General features: G+C 37.7%; 1 protein-coding gene across 2 annotated transcripts in view; it reads right to left on the bottom strand.

Moving 5' to 3' along the window:
- Positions 1 to 12,648, bottom strand: part of mical2b (microtubule associated monooxygenase, calponin and LIM domain containing 2b) — a 67,602-nt gene extending 54,954 nt beyond the window's left edge. For both annotated transcript variants that reach the window (XM_042411181.1, XM_042411182.1), the window contains exon 1: positions 12,424 to 12,648. The gene's annotated coding sequence lies outside the window, so the exon portion shown is untranslated. The remainder of the gene's footprint in view (positions 1 to 12,423) is intronic.
- Between the last annotated feature and the right edge of the window lie 4,017 nt (positions 12,649 to 16,665).

Genomic DNA, 16,665 nt, shown 5'->3' with positions numbered 1-16,665 from the left:
TTAACTGAGAAGTGGCTGTCTGTTTACATAGAAGTGTGTGTGTGTGTGTGTGTGTGTGTGTGTGTGTGTGTGTGTGTGTGTGTGTGTGTCTCACAACAAGTTACAGACTATGTACGTTGTTATCTAACACTATGCAGCAATATCCTGGTTAGGGATGTCAATGGTTAACCACTGAGAATATTTTTGACCAGTTACACACGTCAGTCTGGTTAATTTGCATACACACTCTGCTAACGGCTAGACAATTATGTGTTCACAACATCAGACGTGTAAAACTGACTTCTACATAGAGTGTTGCATTATGGGTTGTTTAAGACACTTGCTAGCCTAGCAACATTAAGGCTAGCGGGTGTCTTAAAGTCTGTTTATAGTGAGTGTGTTAGAGTCAGTCAGCACTAAAAGTGTTTTCATTAGTCCAGCTTAACCTGAAGAAGTTTCTGAAGGCTCACATAATGTGTTATTCTGCGATGAAGGGAATACAGTCATGAAGAGTAAATTCATTTGGGGAAGTTAAAGCTAATGTTCATAACTTTACACAATGGAATCAGATTACAAGTATCGCCTGAGGTACAAGGAACTGGAGCGTACAGGTGACAAGCAGAGCAGGAGAAATGTGTCACTGGGCTAGCAGACAAAGAGATGCTTTTTTCATGAAAACAACAATATTACCTCATCTTATGACACATGCAGCCTGTATGTATTTTCTTTGTGAAAAACTGGAAGGTTTCTGCAGGAAAAGGTGGGATTTGTAACACTTTTCATTTCCAGAAGGCATTGCCAACAAGACGGTAGAGGTTATGACATTCACCTTTGAGGTAGAGGCAGGGATATACAGAAATAAATATAATAATATAAATATACTGACATACACAAATCACCTCCAGAATAATTTTGTGCATCCTTTTCCTCGACCTGCTCTATGTAAAAAGTGCCCTGAGATAACTTTTGTTATGATTTGGCGCTAGATAAATAATAATTCTTTTTTAAAATGGACCTCAAAACGAAAGCAGATGAGTAATCGCAGAGTCCTGTTGGGTTAGGTGAGTTTAATGAAGTTGGATGTGTACTGAACTGAAAACAATAAACAGAGATCACTGGCAGCTGACGGGTTTTCTGTTGTAAAGTTCTGTTTGTGGATTTTGACATCTCTCAGTGACAGATGAAGTGTTCAAAGACTTTTTAGCCACGGACATAAAAAGCCATGAAACAAAAAGCTTCATATTTATGTGAAGATATTGATTTCTGACAAGTTGAAAGAAATGTCAACGTTTCTGATATAAACAAAGCGAAGTCCAGTACTCTGAGTGCACTGAAAGATTATAATTAAGGCTTTCTTACTGTTGTTTGATAAGAGAATCACTTGCAACATAACAGGACTTCAGCTGTGTGAAGCCAATGGCCTGTGCACGAGTGTGTGTGTGTGTGTGTGTGAATGTCTGAGAGAAGGATCAAAGCTGAGTTAATAAGTTCCTGCCCAGACAGACTACATGCCAAGAGAGAGAAAGAGGAAAAACACAGAGCGAGAGAGAAAGACATACAAGAGAAGGAAGAAACTCTGTAGACAGGGAAGGAGTCAGACAGACAGGACGCTGTTGCAGACACTTTAGTTATGAAATTTATGGAATTTAAATCTAACCACAGAGAGTGCAGACGTGGCCAGAAGAAGGACTGCTCCTGAATGCGATGCTGATTAGCTACAGCAGCACTGATTTCCTCTAAAAACAGGAAACATGAACAGCTGGAATGTCAGAGAGCTGAAGTGTGGACCTGCTGCCTTCTTCTCAGAAACACCACAAACAATCCTGCTGCACCAGAGACCAAAAGACTGATCACACTGTAGTGTAGACCATGAACTATGTACCATGAACTACTGAGAAAGTTTAATAAGGTAAAACATGTAATCTGTTTCCATTATGACTCCTCTGATCTTGACTTCTTTACAGTATAATGAAAATACTGAATGTGTGTATCCAGAGGTGCCAGTTTGGTAGTAGTGAGTAGTGAACCACAATGAAGTCAGAGGTTTATCAAACAAAGAAGTGAATTCTGTTTCATATCAATCTATTCAATGTATTTTATATCAATCAGACGCTTTGTAATACAAGAACTCTGCAGTATAATGTTCAGTTTTTGTTGATATAGATTTAGAAAGGTGTTTCACTGATATAAATAAGATGGACGAACTATTAGAAACACCTCTTACTGTAGTTTAATGCCATATAATTCAGCAGCACTACAAACAAAGCCTCATAAATCACCTTAATGTGGAATCAGTACCTCTCTAAAATGGTTCAAAAACATTATTTTCCTAAAATAATGTTGTGTAGCACCACTTATAGTTAAAAATAGTGACAATAAATCCAGATTAAAAACACAGGCATTTAACCACTACCAGGTATTTATTTTCATGTGGTTTATGCTTAAACATTCTAAGTTGCTAGGCAACAACTACCTCAAGTCATAATTCAATGATAAAAAGAGCAGAGGTGACCTGAATGATGAAGGCATAATGCAAACAAAATAAAACCTTCACCAAGTGCTTGAAGTGCAGAAGAATTATCTGTGGAAAAGTGCTGAATGTCTGCTCAGAGTGTGTTTAAGTATAATCACATGTGTTCAAATGAAGATGATTTAGCCGACTCACAAACGTTCATTGTGTGTAAAACCTATTCTTAGTTCATTGATTATTCATTCATTTTTGTTTTGCCATGTTTACTGTTTATTGTAATATGCCTGTTGCCTTACTCTGTTTTCATGAACCGAACACCAAAAGAGAAATAAATGTTTACGATATCATGTTAGAAATAAAAAAAACTTTAATGGTTACCTAAAGTTTCTCGGTGATGTTCTCTCATTCACACAACTATGGTGGTTGTTTATTATTATTACGGCTCGTTATTGTCTATTGGGGGTATTCAGGCTAGTTTGGTCATTTAAATAATATGGGTCATCTCATTATGTGATGAATGTTGATTTACATAATATCACCACCAAATATGCAAATATTTTCTTCTAATACCCATTTTCATTGTCATTTTAGATTGATTTATACTGACGACCATGCAAAGCAATTTGTGCTCTCAAAGATACTTAGACTGTAAAACAAGAGGACCAAAACACAAACAAACTCATTTTTGTGAAGAAAATGCCTTAATACATTGACAGAGTACATTTTTAGTATTAGAAATGCGGTAGCCAGGTGCACAGGTATATTTTACCCATTGGTTTTAAGTACATAGCAACACCTGGCAGGTCTAGTGTTAAATTATAAATTATACCATCTAAATTATAACCTTCATGAGGGTAGGATTTATTGCAGGACAGCTGCATTAGTTTAAGCTAGGTGCACCTACTGTAATAAAACGACAGCTAAGAGTGTACACCAGAGAACGTTTGAAACCAAGACAGACCGCTCCTGAGTGAACGACCCTGAATTTAAGACTCTCCAAACACACTTCTTTAAGGATAATTTCACCAGAAAAGCTATTTTCCCACTTCCTCCCTTGAATCACTCTCAGCATCCTGTATTTTCAGGCAATCCTCTAGCTTGAGGATCATCCAAACATGGACCCATGATGTCCGCTATTGGTTCCTGACCCAGAAATGAAAAAAGCTGATACCGTTAAATAATTAAACGTTAACAATTACAGGAAGTTTCTGTGCCCCCTTTTGCTGAAACAGCATGACGAGATCAATTTACTCATTTCCCCATTCTGTTTTTTTTTTCTTTTTTCCCCTGAATAAAACAAAAATGAACAAAGATTAAAAAACATACAGACAAAACCATTAACTGCTAACACTGCTAACGGCCTTTCCGGAGGGGAAGCTTATGAGTGAATATCTATGAGCCAGATCAGACTGGTCCACGGCTGAGAGCGACACACCCACACTTAACCTTCAGATAATGGGCTGCAATAGGGAGCAAACTTCTCATCAACTGCATATTTGTTATTCCCTAGGTGGGAGAACACAGAGCAGTTGGAGTGGGTAATTCATATAAAAGTACAGAATAGAGGCCAGGATGCACGTGTGCAGTTTGATATACTGATATTGAATAACGGTCTGTTTCAGTGCGTCACTAAAACAGTATGATGTATGCAGAGTATCTTCATTCCTTAAATTTACATATTTCCTGTGACAAGAGCGTGTTGAAAAATGTGTGGTTCCTATAAAGTAAAATAAAAAAGTATGATTAAATGTATGTATATCATGGTTTTAATAGCGATAACTCTAACATGAATATGTATTATCACACCTGCAGCCTAATCAGGACAACTGAGTTTTATGACTTTGGATATGAGATCTTTCAGTTTGCTGTCTTACTGTATGCTTCCACTGTGTGTTGTGGGTTAGTATACAGGTACTTTACTTAAAAGTTATCATGTTAACCTGATAGACTGAAAGGCCATTTGTTTTGTTTTGCAAGCATCCAATCATTAGCAAGTGACATATCCATCCCACTGATGTGATTTTCAGTTGAAACGGAAGTTGTGGGGGCTGATGTTAAGAGCAGTTAACTTTTGTCACAACAATCAAAGGAAAATGTTGCTATTTCTGCGAGTCGACTTACGACAACTTGAACAGCTGCAGTGATCTCATCTAAGCTTGGCACCATTTTTCTGTTGAATATTCCTGATACTCCAGAAATTCTAAGGAAACTAGTGCAGACTGGAATCAGGTAGCGTAACTCATGGTTACTAGGAAAAAATGCTTATCTGGTAAAACTGTTTTGCACAACTGGAAGAATCATAACCATGCATGCTCTGACATCGACAATTTAAACAACACTGAACACGAAGGCAGCATAAAATGAAGCCATGACATAACAGATGAGTTTTAGGACAATTCTTCTCTGGAAGTAAAGTACAGTCATATGCTATTTCCAGTTTCACGTACATGCTTGAAGTCCAGTTAGCAACAGGCTTAAGACTTGTTCTTGTGTCAGTGGCACTGACAAAAAACTATGAGGAAACCAGGATGAGGAAAGAGTTCAGCACACTGAGGCACAGTGAGCTCATATCTGCTTCCTTCAGATTTTTAAAAAGGGAGATATATGGCAGCTGTTCTCAAAATGTGCTCAAAGTTCCCCTAAACAATCAACCAAAACCAGTCAGAAAAGGTGAGAAACAGACCACAATGTCACTGAATTGTGCTTCATTTTATACCTACAACAACTATAGTTTAAATAGTTGTTTATGAGGCTGAGGCTCAGGAGTTTTTACAGGTGGAGAGTCACTTCATCAACACTCTCAAACAGTTTGTTGATTGGTTCAATATCTTACCTGGTCAAGCTGAATTTATTCTCAACCAGATCTTAAATTTTGTAGTTAAGAACTGAGCTTTCCATGTGTAGTTCTGCTTTTTGCAATTTTGTAAAGTATCCTAAAAAAAAAAAAAAGGTAAAGCCCCACCAACTAATGGGAACTAGTCCTTTGGTTTCTTTTCGAGAATCAAAAGACAGTTCATAAAAATGAGGAAGAGGGAAGAAAGATTTGCATCTCTTGTCTGATTCATCAGATGTAAATTTCAGCGTGTAGTCGAACCTTCCTGACAGCAAAAATTCAAATGCAAGAAAATCTCTCTGGATTCACACCAAAGAGAAAAAGAAAAGTCATGGCAAGTCTAAAAATCTGGTACTCACAACACCTGCTCTCAAATCCACTCCAGTACAACAATGCTTATGTCACGCAAAACAAAATTCCGCTAAGCAAAAACACAAAAAACAATACTTAAAGGAGTAGTCTGACATTTTGGGAAATACGCCTGTTTGCTTTTTGGGTTAGTTGAGAAGATGGATAACAGACATGAGCATGGTATCCATCTTCTCAACTCTTGGCTAACAACTGAATAATCATTCAAATATTTAATAATTCCTTTAAACAGGGGAAAAATGTCATTCGTACAATAAAACACATTGTACAAATTGTAAAATAGAAAAGCACTATATAAGAGCAGTCCATTTACCATCCTGTTTATTTACCATGGCCAGAGGCAGTGGCAAAACTTAAAGACAGACCAGTTCTTGTGTGAACAAGAAACACAAATACACTCCCATGACAGTCACCAAAAAGACTTGCAGGGAAGTGAAACACAGTTCTTAAGTGTTGACTTAGTGAAGACAGCATTATCCCTCAGGAATTCTACAATTTAATCAAACATCAAACAGTCCCCAAACCCCAAAATTGATTATACTGGCTGTTGGGTCAAAATGTCTCAAAAAAGTTAACTTTTTATGAGGTGTTTTCTCAGCCCACAACTATGCGAAACAAATACTCGTACCAATTATACCACACTTTTACTTTTACAATCAAGTTACAGATACAAACAATACGTAGTAGAAAACACTAATAAATAAATCAATGAATAAATCTATGCAAGAAAAATGTTAACAATAACAATAAATAATTAAAGTACTACATACAGTATAACACCACTGAGCATCATGATGAATTAATTTAGTTCATAGTTTTTTGATATTATTGCAAGCACTAACCAAATATTTTCTACCTCACTCTCTCCTTGAAAACTTCTCTCTCTTTTGTTGAGATTTTAAAAAATAATGCCGATGTAAGGGTGACAATGCCCATTTGGGCTTGAAACATGCTAAATGTAAAGACACTGTTGTTTGTACGTACCATGAGGTGAAGAATGATACCGTCTTCAAGAACGCTAAATGGCGTTTAAACAACGGTGACAGATATATAAGGAACGAGATAACAATGTCTGTGTTCAACAGCCAGTCAAATCTCTGAGTTGGGGTTAAAGAATCCTTTTAAGGATTTCCTCTATCACACAGTCTGTTTCTCTGACTATTTTTTACTAATAAGCACATAGTGTTGATTCTCACCTTTGGTACAAAGGTTATACCAAGGAAGCATGAGGGAGTGTCCACATATCTGGTTAACACCAATAAAACTGATATGACTGTTAAAGGAAAGGTTTAGCAACAAGACTTAAATGGACATTGTTGACATCAGCAGCATCACGACTTCTTTTGTAATGACATCAATTGTTTGTAACTGGAAAAAATATTGCTAACACTAGCTTAAAACTGAATAGTATGTTGCACATACAAGCTGACCTCCAACCAAATCAGCACCTATTGGATTTTCCAGTAAGATTTGAGCAACTTTAATATGTGGTCCAATAAGTTATCAGATCTGTGGCCTTTATCCTCTCCTGCACCCACAGGGTACAAACAATTGCTACCAATACAGCTACAGCTATACATTTGGCCTTCATTGATCATTTTTCCTAGATTCTTGGCAGATGACAAAATTTCAGACATCCACAGCAATTAATCCTTGGCATGAAAGCCTTTACTGCTATTTAAAAAAGTTCCATGATGTGTACTCTTGTAAATATCACTTCATTTGCCATTGGTCCTGTGATTTTTGTGCATTTATTTTCGTAAATGTGAAAATGTATATCTGTAAACTGGGTCACACAGATGTCAGATATTGTCATTTCAAATTTTCCATGTGAAAAAAAAAAATGAATTGTTTATCAAAGCCCATAATGAGAAATTAGGAGTACAATATCCATGTTTTTGAAGCCCACCATAAATATCCAAGTGCTTGTACAGTTCTTGGATTGGAAAGTATCATTTTTGTGACAAAAAAAGACCAATTTCTGTCAGATGTATCTGAAAACCAATATAAAATCTATCCCCAGTACACAGTAAGTCCCGGTCTATAACTTTTAGGTTCTACATGTTGGCTTATCATAAACTCATCAAAGATATGGTATGTCTTAAAGAATCAGCCTCACTCAACCTCTTCCAAAACACAGATTGGTTTGAATGCCATATGTTTGCTTGTTCTGAGATAAGTGCATGTGAGCCCTGAAATCAAACTCCTAATCCTCACAGTATTAACACTACACACTGTAGAGGTTCGGGGCTGGATTTAGCCTACAACTTGCTAGCAGTTGTTGTGACACAATACCACATACCGTATGTCCACATTGCACCGCAAATGGATGATACAGTTGCTGCAAGTTTAGGGGTGTGTTGAATTTAGCGGTCAACACTTTCAGACTTACTGGCATGAGCATCTGCAGATCAACAGGAATCAATAGAAGCAGTTATGAGAAGCAGTCAACTTTGTGCGGAATAGTTCTTTTGGGAGCTGACAAAGCTACAGCTCTACATTACATCCCAACTTTGTAACATTTATAATATAAAGATTTGTTGACACTGTGGTGAACTACGGAAGAAAAACATAAAACAGAAAAGTATCAATAGAGGCACAAGATGTACAGTCATGTACGTCTTGTAAAAGTCCAGTCCCCACAGGAGGTTGTGCTAAAGCCTTGCAATGCAATAGACTGTCTAGACTTCATGTTGGTTTAGATTAAATTTAATACCCCACCTTATGGGGTGGGATTTGGACCCATGTGTCCTCGAGAGGTATAGGATTTTGCAGGCTAATAAGCATTACACTCTTGGACTGCCTGGGTTCAGTATGTAAGCTCGGCCATGCTAGCCACAAAGCTCCCAATGGTTGCTAGACTGCCACTTAAAAAAGCAGATCCTCACCCACAGAATTTTAAGAGAAAAGATGAGCATTTAAACATGAAGTTAAATTTACTACAATCTACAACAATTAAAGCAAAAGGCCCCTATTTTAATGTACTGACACCTCTACTATAATTAAAGGGCTATGCTCAAGGGGCATTTAAGGGAGAAAAATAAGAGAAACCTGCCATGTGAGGGCAGTCAAATATTCAATAATTCAATAAGCTCCATAGTTAGGCCTAATTTTCAAAGCCACAATGTTGATGTAAAACTATCTCTTAGAACCAAGCATCAACTACCATGACTTGAAGCTGAAGCCAATGCGGAAGTACAAGAAAACGCAATGCCACCGGGTGCTACTAATTTTTTTTTGAGTCATTATGGTCTCAATCACTAAATTTGTGCCCTCTAATCCCTCTAATAAGTGCACTGGTGGTCATTTGGGAAATTATTGTTCCATTAATAAGATTTGAAGACTCGCACTAAGTCGGACTATTGCCACCATTGGTAAGTTTAACGTTACTTGATTATGATACCCGCCCTGTTAGCACAAATTAGCTACAGTAACTAACGTTAGCCAAAGTGTGCACAGCCTGGTATTCCCAGTAAGCTAGTGTTAGCTTGGGTCTGAGGTAGTGGGTCATGTTTCCAGAGCGTGAAAGGCAACACTCCACACTCCTCATTTGGAAGCTCCTGGCTCCAAATGGAAAAGATGGCGCCAAACATAAGCTGTAACTCTGGGATTCAGACTGCCTCCAATGCAAACCACATGGGTGACATCACACCCCACTAGGCCCATCTTTACACCTACAGTCAACACTTGGAACACAAAATCAAGGAGTGTCTTTTTAAGCAGCATTAATCAACTTTGGCCACTAGATGGCAGAAAAACATCAAAACAAGCTGATAAAGACACATGCACATCACCAACTTATCTAGTTGTTATGGCTAAAATGTCAGCAAACATGATTATTTACACATCCAGCAGATACAAAGCAACATTAGCATTCATTTAGAGTCGTTTTTCTGATCATGTGACAAATGTAAGTCAAATATTCACTCCCCTTTTAACTCTGGTTCAGTGTCCTGAGAAGAATATTTGGCTCTTAAATTGCTAGACGTTTGACTTTCTTCACCAGCTAATTAGCTATCTTTGTCTGTGTGCTGTTTGGTGCTGGTCAGCTTGAGTACATCATGTTTATCACAGCTTTTTATCTTGAAACGACAGCCTGCAGGGGTCGATGAGAGCCGTGAGACCAAACAATATTAGACTAAAAAGCTCCATAGAGCTGCTGAGTTAGCTAATGATTATGTGTTATTTCATCACTGCAAGCAATGCTCACATTACACTTAGTCATTTGATTAAATGCTAATATCAAAAATATTAGGTAATTAATAATTACTTTTCAGATTTTTTTCTCAACCCAACCTTTGGAAAATCCTTCCACATAGTGGAGCTCAACTTGGCCTTTCTCATCTGACAGCAGCCCATCTGGTCATCCAGTGACAGTGACACTCTGCTCCCTGGTGTATTTTTGTCTTGCTGTCTCTCTCCCTGGGCTGATATATACAGTGACACCCCTTATAAGTCAACCACTCATTCCGGGAAGTGACAGCTTGTGCAACGGCTTGGTTTTTTGCCCCACAGGCAACATGGGACAGATAAGAAGGAATGTGAAATGTTCTGAGATTAACATCTTAAGGGTTGGCTGCAACAGTAGGAAGTGAAAATCAAAGCACGAAAGGGAAAAAACACAACAGAAATTCCATATACTATTGTTACAGTATTCAGTTCAGCTATGATTTACTAACACAAAGTCTCAAATAAGGCCACAAACATGAAAATCAAGATGATGTGACACAAACTGTGGCGCCACTCAAAAACTGACCGGGGGATGAAGTTGATGAACACACAGATGGCAGTTACTGTAATTTGTCTGGGATGTGGGTGACAGCATTTTTCATTCATGCATTCATGCAGTGAAACAAATGTTACTTGAATGTGACAAAGAGCCAAACAGGACCTCTACAGTCATTAACTTGCTGCCCAGTTCTTTGTACCGTGGGAGGTTCGCCTTCAAGTTTAAGTTTAAGTTCTGAAAACTACACATTGAATTCAGAGATTCCTTCAGTGTTTTAGCTTATGGATTTTCGCCACCCATTACCGGTTTCCTGATGTTTTGAGGTCATAAGTTAACACAGCAGGGCTCAGTAGGACAGTCTGAACTATGCGTGTGGTTTAAGTTGTAGATCAGTCAGCACTAATTATGTAGAAACAGCAGCCTTGTTTCTGCAATTACTTGAGTTTAAAACCATCATTTAGCAAGGATTTGTCCAAGTCCAGGACCTCTGACCCATTAGCCATTTATGCTGACCAAGCTGCTTCTGACCAACACTCACATTCAGCAACTGTAAGCTACTTGCAACAATTGCTCTTCCTGATGCTTATTTGCAGCAAATCCATAATCCATGTAAATGAATGGAGCCACAAAAACACATTCTCTGAGTGTATGAACACTGGATTCCCACCTCTTTCTCTCCTGCAGACCAGCGGCAGCAAACAGCCTGGTATTCTGCCTCTGCACTGCTTGGCAGGGTTACATAAGAAACGGGGAAGCACTCATTAAGTTTGGATGCTGATCCAGTTCTAATGAAGACTAATCCATTATATTACTCAGGTGCAAATTGAGTGAAAGTTTATCCTACTACTGAAACATTAGTCCACAGCAACTGGGGGTTCTAAGATGGGACGGGCCTTCTCGCCTGACTGGATTTCAGGTCTTGGAGGACATGAAGCCACCTGCTACACAAAGGATTGAAGTGGAAGATGAGAGCAGGCACACAATATCACTATAAGTTCATTATGTTTTGATCAAAACTTCAAGTTTAGATGCACCATATTTAAACCTCCCAGGGAAAGGGAACGTGATACAACATTGTACTGCTAAAGTCCATGAGCAAATGGGAAACTGTAAGGCTTCTCTACAGCTTTATCTACTTACACTGATGCCCGTCACTTCACAGGTTGTTTAATGGGGGAAATTTACCCAAGTAAGTGTGTCCATTATGAGATGAAGTTATTAGCAACCCCTCTCCTTTTATGAACTACCATGCCATTGAAGTAAAATCAAATTTACCTGATTTTTCTTTTTTTTAATCTGTGGACTGGAGTATGAATGTTATCTGACAATCACGTCTTTATGGCTTATAGTACCCCTAGTAACAGTTCATCATTATAATGTAAGGCTGCAACTATGGATTATATTCATTTTCAATTAATCTGTCCATTATTAATGATTTATCGATTGGTTGTTTGGTCCAGAAAATGGTGAAGAATGTTGATCCCCGTTTCCCAAAGCTCAAGATGACGTCCTAAAATGTCCAGTTTTGTCCACAACCTAAATATATTCAGTTTACTGTCATAGAAAACTAAAGAAACCAGAAAATATTCACATTTGATAAGTGGGAATCAGATAAATAGTTGGCAACTAATTGATGCACTAATTGCAGTTCTATTATAATGATGATAGTAAGTTGCAGTGAATTAGCGCCAATCTGAAAAGTATTTTCTTTTTATATTAATACTTACTTGCTTTATTCTCATCATAGTCCGGAGGTGCTTTTGAAAAACTAATTCCCAGTAAAGCCTTTGTTTGGGCCCAAGTCACCTGTTACACCTCTACAATGTCTAAAGTTACAGCCGAGAATAAATCATTCAACAGCAGCACACTCATATAACAGTCAACTTCAAACAAGCACGACACAGAGACAAAAAAAAGTCATTTCCCTGCGAGTATCGTGAGCTGGATGTCAGATATGAAGTATTTGTAAAGAGCATTCCTGATAAGCGCTCAGTCGTGCACTCACGCTCGGAGAGAAGTGCGGCTGGCGGCTGCTGAACTTACCGGCGGAGAGTCCCTGAAATACACACCAAGGATGATGCCAACGGTCCCGCCGGAGTCCTCCTGCTTTTATTCTCTGTATGTCGGCAGTGGAAGTCACAAAGTATCCTCACAGCTCGGTTACTGTCTCACTAACACACTAATGTTGTGGTTGACAGAGCTGTTCCTCACATGATAACTGCCGTGTTTGTTCCCGACCCCCCTGTTGTAGACCTGCGTCAAGTCCAACTGCAGCACACTTCCGCCCAGTATCTCTAACAGGATAAAAGTGTCTCCTTACTAATAAAGTGAGAGAAGTTCAGCTTAAATTAATTCACAGCTTTTACCCAGTAAAATCTTCCCTTAAGAGATATAAACGGGACATTGAGTCTGACTGCTCATTTTGTAACGATTCCGATGAAAATGTTTGACATTTGTTTTGGAAATGTTGGTCAGACATTGTAGACTTCATCCAAACGTTTCACTGCAGATTTTTCTTTAGCAGGACTGCAAAAACAACATGTACTTTTTTTCATTTTCATTTTCTACTATGAAAAAATCCACAATGGCATAACTAAGCTAGTTACAGCTTCCAGGAGGGTTGTATTTATTTTTCCTACTTTCTGAAATGTTAAAACATGAAACAGAGATTTTCTGCCTACATCTCCCATGAGTCATGTGTGTTATCAAAACATCATGAGAGCTTTGGACAATGACTGCTGACATTTTGGTTTCATCTTTTCAAAAATGTCATTGAAAGAGGTCCTCTTTGTATAAACACAAAGGTTTTAGTTGGTTAAAAAAGCGGCTACACCTCACTTAGCCTATTGGCTAAATTAGGCTAATTGTTTCTAATAACTAATTAGCCTTCTTTCTTCATCTGACTTAAATGTACACATTACAGCCCCTTTCCAAACAGAGCTATACAGTATAATGAAGTTTCCAGCTCTACTTTCATTTACTGTAGTTGTGGTTGATGTTGTTATGATTATGATGGTTTATACTTTTGGTTCAATATCACACACCTACCAAACTATCACTAGGGAAACAGAAACAAAATGATTAAATAATTCAAGTCAACGATCACTTTGAAACTCAAATCTGGCGCATTGACCCTGTGAAGAAATGTTTTACTTCATATAGCCTAATTAATGCAAAAGTTACGTATAAAAATTCTTTACTTGGCTAATTTGTTTCAATTCTATGATTTTGAGTATTTCTAAACAACAATAGCTACATGATATAATAAAATAACAATACTTAACATTTGTTAATAATAATAAAGTAACCTGTTTGATGGATTTAGTCATAGTTGCACACGTCTGTACATGTAAGGCCCATGTAAGACCTACTTTTATTCTGAAAGTAACTCTGCCCATGTCCGGTGCAGCTGTGTTTGTTTTCACTTTGTCTCTGCTGGTACACAATTTGAAAAAGCAGCGCTTCTCAGAGCCTGTAAATGCATCCAGTATCCAATAGAACCCTGAGCGTCTAGAGTTAGTGGAAAATGTTGACTTTCAAATGGAGACACAGAATGTGTCAATATTATATTTCAGTCAGGACTTATAGTAACCAACAATGATTGTTAATTGTAGCAAGTTAGATTAGAGTAGTTTTTTAACCCCCCTGTTATGATTTTTAAATAAAAGCCTTTTCTATAATAATCTTATGTGTTCTTTTCAAAATACATTCACCTACATGTTGATTTATTAAGTTTTCTACTAGTTTGTTGGCGAGGAAAATCTAATTATGATTATGTGTCAGCCTTTTGACACAACTCATGACCAGATGTAGGCAGCATCATCTGCATACAACACAGGAAGGACACATAGAGTTTCAGGAGAGTATGGGTGTGAACATCACTATTACAGACACCTTCTTGTGGTTCCTTGCAAATCCACCACTACCCCACAAACACACTCCCTACCACACCAGCTGCAGGGTGGTGGAGCCTTTTATTGCTCTGTGACAGCTGTCTGCTGAAGTCAGAGGGTTTCCAAGATAAAAACTGCAGACTTGTTATCTCACTCATACAGAGAGATAGGAGAGAAGGAGACAATACAAGATCCACTGCATACCTGGCACTGTAATATGTGAGCAATGCACGAGCGGTTACTAATTTCTTTTGGCCCTTTTACAAGGAATGTGGGATGCTTCATGGCCCCGTGACTGTCGCACTATAAATATAAGACAGGGTGAATTATTGTGTCAGCAAATACTTCAACACTTGGCAAATTAGTGGCAAACATCCAAGTAGCACAGACACGTGTGCATGTATGTGTGCGTGCATAGAAGCCCACACACATGCACTTCCCCTCATATTTTTACTCTGCCTGAGATGTTCTGTCCTGTTCTGCCCTCAGGTGGTGAAGGACTGAAGGACATCCTGAAGAACTGCAGGAGTCAACATGCTGTATTTGTCAAGGGACATTGAAGCTTGGATCGTTAAAAATGATTGGCAGGTATTGTGTGGGAACAAACTCAATTCAGCAAAAAAAAAAAAAAAAAATCAATTATGTATTTATTTATTATATGTAATTCTCTGGATGCCATTAAAGTGATGCAATAACACCACTTTTCTTTTGACATGGAGTTGGGGGTTCTTATTTTAGACTGGATTACCAACTGAGTGAAATGGGCACAGATTTCAAAAGGCCCCAAAAGCCCCAAGACCACTGTGTGTCAACTGAGTTTGATTAGCTGTAAATCTGTCTGGGAATATGCTCTACTCAAGTACAATCCCCACTGACATGATGAGTGGTGGGTCCTGCTGCTTTATGAATGAACCTTTTTCACAGCAGACATTTTGACTTATCACAGTGGGAATAGCACAGATGTTGCTAATAACATTAACGAGGGCTCTGTTCTATTCAAGTGTCCCAGTAAGCCATGACAGTGTGACAGTGAGCCAGTATGAACAATACCAGGAAGCAGCTAAATGCGCTTTTTGTCTAAAAATCTAGTTTAAGTTCATTGTTTCACCCAAGACTGTGCTCAAATGGTGTATATTACTAAATTAATTTGTGTTTCATCATATGAACACAGAGAAAACCTGCAGCTATATACAATAATATTCCTGCAAATGAATAGAATATGAGGGGTCCAGGAGCTGCTTTTCCCCAGAACCACCAAGAAAGTGGAAAAAATTAATCAACTGCCCCAAGACCCCTAAAAAACATCTGTTGATGTTCATGTGTGTCATTTGGTTTTCTATATTTGTTAGGGAATTTGCATCACTAGACTTACTTAATTATTTCAGTTTACATTGTGCTCACAGGTGAATGATTTTAAGTTTCTAATTTGTTTTTGTTTTTTAAGGAAAATTTGCTTCCGAATTTATGTGGTATTTATTGATACATAGTTCTCTCTTTTTTGTCTCCACAGTTTACAGTTTTTTCTTACTATACTTACTTACTTACTACTAGTACTACTACTAGTACTACTACTACTACTACTACTACTACCACCACTACTTACTGTAGCTAATTCTGTTTTCCCAGATTTAGTTTGTTTTGTTTTGTTCTGTTTGTTCTATTAGGTATTTTTCACTGATTTACTGTAATAAGTCTGAAATGCGAAATATTCTGGATTTACACTCTAGACACCAAGAGCCTTTTGTGACTCCTGAGACCCTCAATTAGTCAGTCATATCCTCGGTAGACTAGTCATCTGAGTTCTATTTTTCACTCTCGGTTTCTTTTTCTATTTCTATTTTCTGTTTTCTTTTTATTTTGTATTTATTCTAAATGCTGTTTGTCTCTGGTTAACCATATTGCACCTGTTATAGGAAAAATAGAGGCGCCTCTTTAGTAGTTTCCCGTACTTGATGACGGCCTACAAGGCTGATAGTGGTCAGGGATACCCTATTGAGGGTCTTCCTCTTTACGTATATTTTTGTATAAATGTTTGTACATATGGTATATTTTTGTACATATTGTTTTCTCTGGTAGTAATTGATTGAATGTTACTTTACACCATTGATCTGATCTTTATTAATTCAGAACTACATATTTTTGTACATATAATATACTTTTTTTTTTTTTGCATTGATAGGGTTTTTCCTGGAGAGATTTACTGAGTGTTATCATACACAATTGGATTCTGAACTTTTTGTATACAGTACTATATACACTACCATAATTGTGTGTATGTACACATACATACACGTAATACATTTATGTGTGTGTTTATGTATGTATATATTTTATATACGTTATTTTGGTATCACACTGGAATTTAGGGTCACGTGACTGCATCATGTGACTT

Source organism: Thunnus maccoyii, chromosome 5 (assembly GCF_910596095.1).
Source record: "Thunnus maccoyii chromosome 5, fThuMac1.1, whole genome shotgun sequence".
NCBI lineage: Eukaryota > Metazoa > Chordata > Actinopteri > Scombriformes > Scombridae > Thunnus > Thunnus maccoyii.
Note: the sequence above shows the minus strand (reverse complement) of the source record. Positions and strands in the feature narration are given on the sequence as shown.